Source organism: Vulpes lagopus, chromosome 24, assembly GCF_018345385.1.
Source record: "Vulpes lagopus strain Blue_001 chromosome 24, ASM1834538v1, whole genome shotgun sequence".
Classification (NCBI taxonomy): Eukaryota; Metazoa; Chordata; class Mammalia; order Carnivora; family Canidae; genus Vulpes; species Vulpes lagopus.
Genome location: NC_054847.1, coordinates 382,812 through 397,607, shown reverse-complemented (window position 1 = coordinate 397,607; position 14,796 = coordinate 382,812). Strand labels below are relative to the sequence as shown.

Here is a 14,796-nt window from a genome sequence, read left to right as displayed (position 1 = left end):
TAGAAAGATGATGGATAAAGAAGATGTGGTTTATGTATACGATGGAATATTCCTCAGCTATTAGAAATGACAAATACCCACCATTTGCTTCAATGTGGATGGAACTAGAGGGTATTATGCTGAGTGAAATGAGTCAATCGGAGAAGGACAAACATTATGTGTTCTCATTCATTTGGGGAATATAAATAATAGTGAAAGGGAAGAGAAAGGGAAGGGAGAAGAAATGGGTGGGAAATATCAGAAAGGGAGACAGAACATAAAGACTCCTAACTCTGGGAACGAACTAGGGGTGGTGGAAGGGGAGGAGGGCGCGGGGTGGGGGTGAATGGGTGATGGGCACTGAGGGGGGCACTTGACGGGATGAGCACTGGGTGTTATTCTGTATGTTGGCAAATTGAACACCAATGAAAAATAAATTTATTATTAAAGAAAATAAACCACTGAGCCACTCGGGCTGCCCCATAAAATAAATAAATAAATAAATAAATAAATAAATAAAGAGAATGGCTCAGGGCAGCCCCAGTGGCCCAGTGGTTTAGCCGCCACCTTCGGCCCGGGGTGTGATCCTGGAGACCCAGGATTGAGTCTGCATTGGGCTCCTTGCATGGAGCCGGCTTCTCCCTCCGCCTGTGTCTCTGCCTCTCTCTCTGTGTCTGTCATGAATAGAGGGATAAAATCTTAAAAAAAAATATAAAGAGAATGGCTCAGATGAGTGTTTGTTCCCAGGAAAGAGGCAGCCTGGGAGTGGCTTCCTCTCCAGTGTTGGCAAGGCCCCAAGTGTCAAAGCACTCGCAAATAAAAGCATGACAAATGCAATTCTTTGTACACTCAGAAGAAGGGGATCTGACCCCCGCCGTTTATTGATTCCCAAGTTGTCAACATGTTCAGAACTTAGGTCAGCATCTTCCTTCCCTAAACCTGTTTGTCCCGGACTACTTATCTTAGAGAGAGTATCTCCATCTACCCAGGCATCCAAGTCAAACACTTTTGTCATAGACAAAGGACTTCCTGCCCAATGCTGGAAAGTGATGGTAGCCTTCAGTGACAGTCCTGGAGGGACTGTCATAGCCTTAGGGAGCCACCTTATCCAGGGCTTTGCTGCTCTATCCAGTGGTCCGGCAGTCTATGTGGAAGGATAGAGGTCTAGCCATCTTGGCCCAAATCAAGACCACTCTGAAGGTCCTTCCTCTCATTTCATAGATATTGATTGTGTCTGAGTCTGTTTCTCAGGTAACCCAACCCATGGCACCAATCTATTACCAAGTTTTGGCAACATCTCCTACTCCACATCTGTGAGGTCTGCTTTCAAGTCTTCCCCTACTCTTAGTGTTTTAGTTCATGGCCACTGTCATGTGTTGCTTAGATAACCACAAGAGACTCTAGGGAGTCTGCCTTCTGGCCAGAAATCTATATTGGAACTTTCAGGTCTGATCACAGGCAATTACACCTGCAGTCTCTGAAGGGAGTTGTAGTCAGGGCTCAGGCGTCTCGGCCAGCCATGCTTCCACATATACTTGCATTCCTAGCCTAGGTGCCTCTGTTTGGAGATCTCTTTATTTGGGGCCTTCAGGCAAGGCCTTACTCAGGTGCTTCTACAGACACTTCCTTATAATAGTAGGGAGGAGAGAAACCTTGAAGACTCTTTTCTTCACTTTGACTCAGGACCTAGCACTTCTGCTCCCAACCCCGGACCCCTGTCCATAACAAGTCAGGAGTCTTTTGTTCTATCCTCTCTCAGCACTGAGACATTCTCCCCACCAGCTCTGATACTTGGGGAAATGAAACACTGGGGGAGCCAGTGCTTTGTCGTCTTGCTTATATATCATAGTGAGTGATCAAAGGCTTGAGTGATGCTTCATTTTGGCTGGTGTTAATTAGTTACTCCAATATGTGGGAACTTCAGCCCAGTGCAGTTCAGGATGGACTCCTAATTTTTCTCCTTATATAAAAATGAAAACGATCTTTTAAGACATTAACCAAGATAGACCATACTCTGTGCCATAAAATTAAGCTTTAAAAATTTTAAAGGAAATAAGTTAGAGAAAATGTGTTCTCTATTGAACATATTTGAATTAAATTATTTGAACATAATTGAATTAAAGCAGAAATCAATAAAAGATATTTGGAAGAATCCCTAAGTATTTGGAAATTAAAAAAAAAATCAACGTAATTTACAGATAAAAGAAGTCACAAGGGAAACTAAGAAATATTTTAAATTAAATAAAAATATAACATCAAAATTTGTGAGATATAGCTAACGCAGTGCTTAAGAGGGAGACTCAAGTTTAAATGCTTCTATGAGAAAAGATGAAAGGTTTCAAATTAACTATTTACACTTATACCTTAAGAAATTAGGAAAAAACAGCAAAAAAAACAAAGAAAGCAGAAGACAGGGAATGATAATGGTAAGAGAAGAAATCAATGAGATTAAAAACAGAAAAAAAGTGAATGAAGCCAAAAGTTGGTTCTTTGGAAAGTCAATAAAATTGACAAACCTCTAGTTAGATTGACTGAAAAATAAAAAAAAAAAAGACCACAACAGCAAATTTTCCCAGGCCTAGATAACTCTACTGTTGAATTCCATTAAACACTTCAGGAAAAATAATCCCAAATCTACATAATCTCCTCTCGACATAGAAAAGAACAATTCAACAATGTTGAATGTTAGCTGAGCCCTGTGTTCCCAGAAAACAGAAAAACCTCCCTCCTTTTGTGATCCTTCTGTATTCTGAGAATACAAAGGACCACCCTTATCTCCCATATCTTGAGATAAGACCACTTCTGTCCCTTGTTTAATAAAACCCCAAATTTTCTCTCTTTTCTCTGCGACTCTTCTCCCTATTGCAATGGCTTAAATCAAACCATCTCAATTGCCCAGTGCACTTCATCTTCAGTGGTTTTGGTGCTGTGATTTGTGCCGTCCCAGAGCCAGCCTTCAGATCCCAATTTGGTCCCCCCAGGTGATGGTGATGAGTCTCTCCTTCCTGATTGGTGATTCAGAAACAATAGTGTGTCAGGCTTATGGTCCTGAGCTCCGGACCTGTGTCCAGCAGGAGCATGGTAAGGATTCGATTCCGACTCCTTTTGAGTGCTCACTTAATTTCTGGTGCTGACGTCTTTTGGCTTCATGGTCTGACCATTTGGTGATCTCTGAAAACTGTTGAGTGAAGATGGCAGAGAATCTGGTTTGTTAGTCTTCTGCTTGTCTGTTTGTCTATCTTAAGCTCAAGTCAATTAAGAATTCCATGCCCACCAGGAGGTGGTATCTGGACTGGTGAGTTTTGTATGCATGTAAAATGGCTGAAATTTTATAAACGAAGCTTATAAACTTTCTCTGTGTGTATGTTCACCTGACTGTAATTCAGAAAGGACTTTGCTTCTCATTGTGCAAATATATAATATTTTCCTAACTTCAGGCAGTATTACCAAATTAGATTATAAAATCTCTTAAAGGAGCTCTTTTCTGATCAGCTTAAAAATAAATTATCATTTGTAGTAACTGAATATTCCTAATATTATAAGAAGTTAAAGAAATTGAACCTCAAATATTTTCTTTTCTTTTTTTAAGATTTTATTTATTTATTTGAAAGCCAGAGTGAGAGAGGACACGAGTGGGGGGAAGGGGTAGAGGGAGAAGCAGGCTCTCCGCTGAACAGGGATCATGACCTGAGCCGATGGCTGATACTTAATCGACTGAGCCACCCAGGTGCCAGAACATCAAATATCTTCAATGTGAAAAAAATATGACTCAGAAACAGTTTTAACTATTCAAGTTCAGATAATTTAGGTAAATCTTTGACAGGCAATACTAGTTTAATATTTGACTTAATAAATGAAACTATGTCTTCTCTATGTTAAATAATTACCAATGCCAAATAATATATGTGTAGGTTTTTATTCTACTTGGATATGTTCTTCCTAAACTTATATAGGCTTACTGATTGTATAAGCTAGGATTACTTTTACTAAATGTTTACCATTATGAAAAATGTACATGTATTTAACAAAACTGAGTCATTATTCTGACAAACTCTCTTTCAGCACTAGGTATGTTAGCTTGAAGATAATTTCTAAGATTTTTGTGTCACTCAACCTTGCAGTTAACTAGTGGATATTCAATAGATATTTAGATTATTTCAGTATGATAGAATACTGAATCGTTTATTGATTGCTAAACATAATTTAAATTTAAGTGTTCTTATTTTTTGTTGCTACAGAGAGACTACAAACATATAATTGGGCCTGTGAAAACATGTGTTTCCTTTTCCCATCTTGAGAAGTGTAACATAAGGGATATACACAGAACTAGAAAATTGTAAGGGAAGAATTCAACTTGCTACGGTCAAAACTGATGAAGAGTTGGTAGGTTTTATAAGACTTGCAAAAGGAGCTGTAGTATTGAATATTATACTGATGTAAAAAAATTTGGTTTTCTTTGTTAAAATGACAAAATTTTCTTGGATTATTGATTTGCTCTTAATAAGAAGTTGGAGAAGGTTATTTGTTGCTTTCTGTGTCATCTGCCTAGACAGCAGAGATTCGATATATTATGAAAATCATTCTTTGTGTTTTCTGTTGACTTTGCCATGTCTCTGATTACCTCAGATCAAAAAAGTTTCTTAGTTAGAAAAGAGCTAAGATTCCTTACAATCGTGTTTATTTTAGAAATATCTTGTTACTTTGGTTAAACATCTAGTCAGGTATTGTTCAGTAACGCATGATCTTATCTTAATCAGCGTTCAAATCTCTTGACAACTTTTGATATTTGCCCTTCCAAAATTAAATCCTTAGAACCTGAAACTGCCTTTGATATTTCCTAGAGGGTCCTTGGAAAACCATAAAGCATTTGTTCTTTCATCTTGTGAAAAAGACAAGTGCTAGAAATGTTTAGCTTTATTTGATGTGTTATCACAGATGAGTTGAATGGGAAGAGATGCCAAATTAGAGAGATGCCTAACTTTCCTAGGTTAAAAATGAATGGATAAGGCAGCCCCAGTGGCCCAGTGGTTTAGCGCCGCCTTCAGCCCAGGGTGTGATCCTGGAGACCCAGGATAGAGTCCCATGTCAGGCTCCCTGCATGGAGCCTACTTCTCCCTCTGCCTGTGTCTCTGTCTCTCTCTCTCTCTATGCCTCTCATGAATAAATAAATAAAATCTTTAAAAAATGGATAAAATGTTAACATAAATACTTCAGAAATTGTATGCTTTATGGAAACCTCCTAGAGAATTACCAATGCCCTTGCATCAGAGTACTGTGCTACTTTGCCTATATGACAATAATATAATGTTATAAGTGATGATTTCATTTATTTTTAAATGTCAAGTTGGTTGCTTTACTTCTTTAATTTGAATCTAGCAATTTAGAGGCCAGTAATTTTCAACTGGGGATTGAAATAATGTAACCTATGCAATTATATTAATATACAGATGTTTAGGATCTGCTCCAGACTTATTTAACCTCTTTATAGATATTCTTGGTATTCTAACTACATGGTTGGTCTATTCATAATAAGCTTGTCAGGATTATTACATATTATTTTTTAAAAGATTTTATTTATTTATTCATGATAGACTTAGAGAGAGAGAGGGGGCGGGGGCAGAGACACAGGCAGGGGGAGAAGCAGGCTCCATGCCAGGAGCCTGACGTGGAACTTGATCCCGGGACTCCAGGATCACGCCCTGGACCAAAGGCAGGCGCTAAACCCCTGAGCCACCCAGGGAACTCCAGGATTATTACATATTATATCTGAAGTTTTTTCTGTAGAGATTATGCTCATTCATTTTAATAAATTAGCTGTAATATTAACTATCTTCTTTCACTTTTAAAATTATTAGCAGTAATTTAATCATAGCCACCTTAAGTTTTCCACAGATAGTTTTTTATTGTATTCTGATGCTATAGCTATTGGCCTGAGAGTTTCCTCTTCCATAAAGAACTGTCTCAGTACCCCCATGAAAGGGACTACGCCAGGTACTTTTGGGTGTAGAGTTCTGATGATATTACATAATCAACTTTGACATTCCAACGTGGATTTCTAAAACTCTAGCAGAGAAGCAGGTGGATTTAAGAGATCACAAATCCAGGTGTAATTAACTACATTAAACTGAATGAATTGACGAAGGAGGATTGTGGATTTTATTTGTAACATTGTTAATATTTTAATGTTCTAGTTTCTTGATACATAAGGAACTCCTTATTTTTTCTCTTAAGTTATCCTTAATTGCTAAATAGCCATTTATAGCTGTAAATAGCCAGACTATGTTTTTATCAAATGAAACATTTGTTAATTATGCCTTTTTCTCCCTGCCTGACTCCTCTAGAATTTGGATACTCTCAGTACTCTTATTTTCATAGCAATATAATTGTTCCCATAGGTTTAATAAGGATCTGTCCTCCTTGTTAACAGAAGGAATATCTGGAAACTTGGTTATATGACCAAGGCCTTGAATAGAATGTCATATTTAAGAATATGAATTTAATAACATACACCTAGACGCTTTTAAGAAGCTAAAGTTGACTTCATGCAGCCAATGCTTACAAAGCCATCTTAAAAAATTGGTCTGATTTGGGGCTTATAGAGTTCCCAGCTTTATAGGTCAGGGAGGAAGGTCATTATCTGGCAGGTCTAGAAACATTAGGATATTTTGGAAACTTTTAGAAGGGAGGAATTCATCCAAATCTACATGTACTGCCAGTGACTGGTGCGTGGTCCATGGCTTAGCTTCCTAGTCTCCAATGTACAATGTTGATAAATTGGAAGACTCCATATTGTCAAGATTTCAATTATCCCCAAATTTATTTACAGATTCATTATAATCTGTATCAAGGAGGACATTTGGAGATATTGACAAATTGATTCTAAAATGCAAATGGAAAGCAAGAAAAAATAGAATAATTACAGTAGTACTGAAAAAGAAGAATAAAATAGGAAGTTCACATACTTTTCTCAAGACATACTATAAAGCTACGGTAATTAAGACAAATGGTATGGACAAAAAGATAAGACCCTTAAATCAGTGGAACAGAACAGAAAATCCAGAAATAGATCACAAATATAGAAAGCTGAGTTTTGACAAAAGTGCAAAGGCTATTCAGTGGAGAAATGATAGTCTTTTTAATGAATGGTGCTGCAAAACTAGTATGCAAAACGGTATGTAAAGGTATGCAAAAAAATGAACTTTGACCCTCATCTTAAACTATATAAAAACTGACTCACAATGGATTAAAGATCCAAGTATAAAATGTAAAACTATAAAACCATCTAGAAGAAAATGCAGGAAACTGTGTCTTCAGGTTCAATAAAGGAGTTCCAGTATACAACACTAGAAGTATAATCCATAAAAGAAAAATTATAAATTGGATCCCACTGAAACTATAAGCCTTTGCTCTGCAAAAGATACTGATAAATAGTTAAAATACAGGGCACAGACTGGAAAAAATATTTGCAAATTGCATATCTGATAAAGCACTTGTACTTAGAATATACGAAGAACTCTCAAAATGCAGTAGTAAGAAAATAAACAATCCAATAAAAAACAGGCAAAAGATTCAGGCACTTCACTAAAGAAGATACCCATACAATCAATAAACATACAAAAAAATGTTCAACATGAGTAGTCACCAGGGATATGCAAATTAAAACCAAATGAGTTATCACACACCTAACAGGATGGCTTGAAACACTGGCTAAGTACTAAAGAAAATCCAGAGCAATGGGAACCATCATGTTTTGGTGGTGAGAGTGAAAATGGTAGCTACCTTGAAAAAGAGTTTGGTGATTTCCTATAGTTAAACACTTACTTAGGAAGTGACCCCACAATTTAGTCCTAAGTGTTTAACCAAGAGAAAAGTAAACTTATGTCCATACAAAGAATTGTACACTAGTGTTCACAGTAGCTTTATTTATAATAGACAAAAACTGGAAACAAACCCACATGCCCCTCAATCAGTGAACTATTAGGCAAACTGTGGTATATCCATTCCGGAATACTATTCAACAAATAAAAGGAAAAGACAACTATCTATACATGCAAAAACACAGATACACCTCAAATGCATCCTGCTGGGTGAAAGAAGTCAGCCTCAAAAGGCAATATGATATGAGTCCATGGATATGACACTCTGAAGTAGTCAAGTCATAGAGATGGAGTAAAGGCTGGCCAGGCGCTGGGTGTGGGGGGAGGTGTTGACTACAAAGGGGCAGCATTCAGGTTTTAGAGTAATAGAACTCTTCTGTATTTAGATGATGGTGGTAGTTACATGACTGTATACAAGTGTCAGAACTATACACCAAAAAGAGTAATTTTTACTGTGCATAACTTTAAAAATAAGAAGAGCAAGTATGCAAACATTTGGCCACATTAATGTCCTGTTTAATACCTTTCCATGGCCTCAAGAGCTAATAGTACACAGTTCTTAGCATGGAGCCACAGCGTGGTCTTGCAAATTTTCTCTTCCTATGCTCCTCATTCCCTATTATTTGCAATTCTTGAATATTTAAAACACCTGACACAGAACCTAGCACAGGTGCTCAGTAAACACAGGCTCCCTTCCTTTATATATGTTTCTGCATTTATGTTGGCTCTTCCTCACAAAGGCTCTTTCTACTCCTTCCCACACAGCTAACTTGCAGGCAGTAAGACTCAGGCAGTACCTTCTCCTGAAAGGTTTCTCTGACTTCTTCCTCCCCATCTCTGTCCCTCACAATCAGTGTAGTCTGGTGCCTCTCTTCTGAGCTTCCTCATCTAAGCAGTAAAGGCTTGGGAATGTTTCAACCTTACACATTAGGAAGAAAGGGCTGGCCTTCAGCTGGTTCTGGGGAGATTGGCTCTAAGTCCCTGGAACATCCTCCCTGCTAACAATGACTTTGTAAACCTCAGGTCTTTAGCCAACCCAGACCTTGGAACTAAGGATATGAAATGCCTCTGCTGGTTTTCTCATTATACTTTTCCCAAAGGTCAAAATCAGAAGCTGAACTTCCAAAGAGAGGAAATAAAAGTTCAGCTTAAAAACAAAACAAAAACAAAAACAAAAACAAAAAAACACACGTGTGTGTGTGTGTGTATGATTTATGATTTATGATTTATGATTTATGATGGAAGCCCTGGGCTGTGCTGTATCAATGTGAACTCTGGAGAACCTGGAGACTAAGTAATGAAGGTCAGTCTTGTGGACACTACATTCCTAAGTAACTGACCTCCAATAAAAACCCTGAGCACCAAGGCTTTGGTGAACTCTCCCAGCTTCTGGGAGAGCTAAGCAAGGTCCAAGTGACCATGGGAGGGAACATGTGGAGGTATGCACCTGGGTTCTCTTATACTCTGCCCTATTCATCTTTTTGCCTTGGTTGATATTAATCTGTGTGCTTCTGCTGTAATAAACTGGAACCATGGGTGTAACAGCTTTTCTGAGCTCTTTGGGTCTTCTAGAGACTCATCCACTAAAAGTGGCTTGGGCACCCCTGAAGTATCATCTCACTGGGTTTATTTCTCTCAGGACCCTTATAATGACCTGTCACTGTCTGTCTCACTCTGATGTCATTTATTTAAGGCCAAGAACCTTGTATGATTTGCCTACCATCTCTAGTGCCTAGTGCTATGGCTGGAACATCATAAGTGTTAAATAAACATTTGACTGCGAGAGAGGCCCAGCCTTCTGATAAGTCTGATTCCTATCTGAGTCAGAAAATTGCCTCAGGGACTTGCAGAAGAATGCAGAAGTAGCAAGCACTCTCCCCAAGAAGTCATATGGCATTAACCATGCAAAAGCACAGGTGGTGAAAACTGTCAACCCCAGAAACCTGAACTGAGAAATAATCCTGTCAGACAAGGCATCCAGAATAGAAACGTGAAAAGCCTTAGCCCCGTAGCAGAAGTGTGGTAAACATAGCTGAGGGCCGGGGAGACTATAGGCACCTGCTTAGGGGGAGATGAGAACAGTGGGGCAGAAAGAAGGGTGTAGAAATTCCACCTTGTCAACTATGTTTAATTTTTAGATTCCGCCTTTAAGGAAAGCCCTCTCCACACCAGGAAATGTGAAATTTCAGTGGGAAATGCCAAGATTGGACATTTAAAATTCAAGAAGTCTTTTGGAAATAAAGGAGAATCTACAGTTCTCTGCTAGATTCCCTAGCTGATGTTCTGCCCTGTGGGTTAAGTTGCGATTCCAGCTTCAAGTACTAGCCTTTCTAGTTTTTTGCTGACAACTATAAAAATGTTTAACAAAAATCACAAAAATAATAATTAAGTTTGCTAAGGATCTTTTACTGGTAATTTCTAATCTTTCTTAATAGAGAAATACAGTTCAATTAAACACACATGTGCTTCGTCTTAGGGCCACAGACCAAACAGAGATACAATATATAGCAAACGCCAACTCACGGAGGGTATCCATCCCAAATCAGCAGCTCGACTAGAATTATGGAATTTTATAGTTGATTAGAGAAGAAGTCAGATCTTTGACTTCAATGTCTTCATTCTGAAAATGGGTTAATTGGGATCTAGAAAAAAGCCGTGACTGTCGAGTAAAGATAACAGCATGCAAGTAGCCAAGACATGATTACAATATGTCCCTCCATCCTTTCTCTCTGCCCCAACACAATCTTTTCTCTCTGGATCTGGCCCTTCATTGGAGCCCCCACTCCAAACTTGGTAAAGAGCCCTTATCAAATCACACCGATCCAGGCCCGAAGCTCTAGTTCGACATGGCCTAGTTAGATTACTGCATCTCTCTGACCCTGTTTTTGTACCTGAGTTGTAGGATATGCTTACCTCACTGGATTTTTATGTGGTAAAGCAGGTAACATGGTGCATGATGCTCAACAAATTACTTTCCCTTTGTTCTTCCCATCAAAACCCCTCCAGGGCAGCCTATCCAACCAGATCTCCTCATCTAAACCACAAATCCAAAGAGCATTACGTAAATGCCTATTTTTTCAATTCCTCTCAAGGATGGCAAATAGCTAGTATCATTCTAGAAAAAGAGAAGAAAATTCCTCCATTGCATATAGTAGAAGTCTTAGGACATTAGGGCTTAATCCTCCCCAGGAACCCAGCTGAGATGGCTTCATGGGCTCACAAAACTCTACAGGGTTCGTGGCAGCACCACTACAAATCTAGTATTGAATACAACTGATACAGAGTCCCCAGAAAAAGGCAGGTGGTAGAGGGCTGAGGGATGGGACTGAGGGCAGAGGATGAAGAAGTGATTTCGAAAACCTTGAAGTCCTGAGCCTCTGTGGTTGGTTACTGAGCAGGACGCCCTGAGCGAGGGCAGTGTGCTGTCCATATACCTCACGATACCTGTGTTTTGTCAGAGGCATGGCACCTGCTTCTGGGTCTCTCACATCATCTCTCCCAGTGTCATGTTGCTTTAAACCCTGTCCTCCCATTGTAGGAACATCTCTGAACCCCTCAAGGTTCTGGACTCTAGGTGACCTTGCTTCACCTCTCGACAGACATATACACCCCACCCCACACCTTCATATACATATGGCTATTGTCTCTGAAACTCATCTGGTGGCCTCAGTGCCCCTGGTGTGGTCTGGGGAGTCCCTAAATCTCAGGGTCACCTAATAAACCTGGGTCTCTGCCATTTCCATCTGCTTCACCCCTGCCCTGGGGCAAAGGAATTCTTGGGGGCACCGGGCCACCTCTCTGAGCCTCTCTGAGCCTGTTTGCCAATTGCTGAGGTGCAGCAGGTACGCCTTCTCACGCTGGGTGTGGAATTCCTTCCACAGCTTGTGCCACTTGGGCACAGAGGAAGAAGGGTACTTTGTCAGTCTCCTTACAGTCTCCCTTAGGGTATTGTCTTATTTGGTTTTCTCAAGTCGGGTTATATTTAAACACCCCGGGGAGGGAGGAAAAGGAGAGTTTCAAGGAATTGGGATGGGAAGGAGTCAGAGATGCAGAATTCTAAAAAACTTGCATTTGGAGGAGACCCCAACTTTTCTGAGTTTCAGTGTTTGTTTTGGGACAGAGCAGATGAGAATCACAGAGTGCTCAATATAAGGGTCTGGGCATCCCTCACTTGCCTTTTGCAACCCACTGGCTTTAGAGCAGAGTCCCAACCCTGCATCTGCCAGTGAGGGTACGAGAGTACCCCTGGGAGACACCCCTGGGAGACAAGCTTTAACTGCAGTCCCCAACATGGCCTGTGCTCCACTCTTGGGGGGGGGGTTGCTCTCTGTATGGGCCCCCTGCTCCTCTCTGGCTTTGCTGCTCTGACCAGGGCGCCGGTAGAGCCTCCCCTGCACCACCTCGGTGGGACCATGCAGCTCTCAGCAGCTGCACCCCTACCCCATGTATAAGCATGGCTCAGGCATTCTGTCCCCCGGGTCCCTTTCAGACTATTGGGCAGCACGTATCTTCCTTTGTAGCTCCTATGGCATGACTTGTTGCATGTTTGCAAGGAGTAAAATATAAACAATCCAGTCTGTCAATTAACCAAGGGCAGGGGATCACCATTCATAAAATCACTCTGGACTTCCTTAATTAATATTTAGGGTCAACGTCTTCCTCTCACTTTGTGCCCAGAATTCGGTCCTGCGAGTAGGAAGGGGCGCGCTGAGGGGAGCACGGGGTCCTGTGGGCCTCAGAACAGTCCCATCTCAGAGAAACTGTGCGGCTTGTTTCAGGAGGTCCAAGACCATCCTGGGGGGGGGGGGGGGGTGACCCGAAGCAGGACAAATCCGCCGGATCCGGCCCACCTTGGGCCAGGAGCCCTCCCCCCGTGTGTTTTACCAGGTCGGAGGCCGCGGCTCTGAAAGCCACACACGTGCCTGGTCGCCAACAGCTTGGGGAAGGGCCACGGCGCAGCAAGGACCCGATTCTCTCTCACCTCAAGCTCTCAGTTTCCCGATGACGACGCGCCCTGCTGGGGAGGGAGGGGGCGGAGCGGGTCCCGCAGGTGACAGGTGTAAGGGTGGGCCCGGCGCGGGCGGGGGCGAGGACTGGCAGGACGTGGGAGGCGGTGGTGGCGGCAGGTCGGGAGCGACACGGGAACGGGACAGGGGTGCGGGGGGCGCGGCGATGGGGAGCAAGGGCCGGAGGATGGGAACGGAAGCCGGGGGAGGGCGAGGCGGGGGGGGCCAGGCCGGACCTGGGGGGCGCTCGGCGGGGCCTGGCTCGCCGGGGGTGCGGGCGGCGGGGCGCGGGGTTGCGAGGTCGGGCGCGAGGTGGCGGGCGCGGGGTGCGGGGTGCGGGTGCGGGGGCGCGGGCGGCGAGGTTGCGGGGGGCGGGCGCGGGGCGCAGAGGTGCGGGGCGCGGGGGTGACGGGGGCGGGCGCGGGGTGCGGGCGGCAGTGTGCGGGGCGCGGGGTGGCGAGGTGCGGGTTGCCGGGGGTGCGGGGGGGCGGGTCTCGGGTGCGGGGTGCGAGGTGCGGGGCGCGGGGGGCGGGTGCGGGCGTGGGGCACGGGGCGCGGGGGTGCGAGGTGCGGGGCGCGGGGCGGCGGGTTGCGGGGTGCGAGGTGCGGGTGCAGGGGTTGGGGGGTCTGGGCGCGGGGTGGCGCGGGGGGGCGGTGCGGGGTGCGGGGGGCGGGCGCGGGGTGCGAGGTGCGGGGGGACAGCGGGGTAGCGAGGTGCGGGGTGCGGGGGGGCGGGCGCGGGGTGCGGGGTGCGAGGGGTGCGGGGCGCGGGGGGCGGGTGCGGGCGTGGGGCACGGGGCGCGGGGCGAGGTGCGCGCGGGGCTGCGGGTTGCGCTGGGCGAGGTGCGGGACGCGGGGTGCGAGGTGCGGGGTGCGGGGGGGCGGGCGCGGGGTGCGGGGTGCGAGGTGCGGGGCGCGGGGGGCGGGTGCGGGCGTGGGGCACGGGGCGCGGGGTGCGAGGTGCGGGGCGCGGGGCGGCGGGTTGCGGGGTGCGAGGTGTGGGTTGCGGGGTGGGGGGGGCTGGCGCGGGGCGCGGGGTGCGGGGTGCGGGTGCGGGGCGCGGGCGGCGAGGTGCGGGGGGCGGGCGCGGGGCGCGGGGTGCGGGTGCGGGGCGCGAGGTGCGGGGCGCGGGCGGCGAGGTGCGGGGGGCGGGCGCGGGGCGCGGGGTGCGGGCGCGGGGCGCGAGGTGCGGGGCGCGGGCGGCGCCCTTACCCGCGGTGGCCGAGCGCAGGCTCTCCAGGCTCCAGGAGCGCGACAGGGCGCGGCGCAGGCCCCCGGGGCCCCCGGAGCCCCCGCAGCGCCCGCGGCCGCCGCACACCACCCCGCTGCTGTCCGAGTCGGAGCCCGGGGACAGCCCCGCGCTGCTGCTGCCGCTGCCGCTGCTGCCGAGGTCGCCGCTGGTCGGGCCGCTCGACTCGCTCGGGCAGTGCCGCGCCCCGCTGCAGGCGGGCCCGAGCTCCAGCCACAGGCTGCCGGGACGCGGGGCGGGGGCGCCGGGGCCCGGGCAGGGCGAGGGGCGCGCAGCGGCGTCCTCGGCCCCGTCCCCGTCCCCGCCGCACGGCCGCGGCTCCGCTCGGGCTGACATCACGGGGCCCCGCCGAGGAGGCTCCCGGCCGCCGCCCGCTCGGGCTCCGCAGGGACGGGGCTCGCGCGGCTCCGCTGCAGGCCGGGGGCCACCCGACCCGGCGGGGCGCAGCGCCCGGCCCCGGCCCCGGCCCCGGCAGCCCGGCGGTGCACAGCGGCGGCGACCGGGCGCGGGCGCGGGCGCGGGCGCGGGCGCGGATGCGGGTGCGGTGCGGGCGCGGGCGCGGACCCGGGGGCACGCGCTCAGGCACGCGCACTCCGACCTGCAGCGGCGCGCGGGGCCGGGGCATCCTCGCCCGCAGCGCCGCGTGGGCTCAGGGGCCTTCTCCGCGAGGGCACCCGGCGGGCGC

The 14,796-nt window shown here is 46.5% G+C and overlaps 1 protein-coding gene across 1 annotated transcript in view; it reads right to left on the bottom strand.

Annotated features, from left to right (window-relative positions):
* ARHGEF4 (Rho guanine nucleotide exchange factor 4) overlaps nt 1–14,191 on the bottom strand; it is a 90,058-nt gene extending 75,867 nt beyond the window's left edge. The window contains exon 1 of the mRNA XM_041739378.1: nt 14,075–14,191. The gene's annotated coding sequence lies outside the window, so the exon portion shown is untranslated. The remainder of the gene's footprint in view (nt 1–14,074) is intronic.
* Nucleotides 14,192–14,796: the final 605 nt, after the last annotated feature.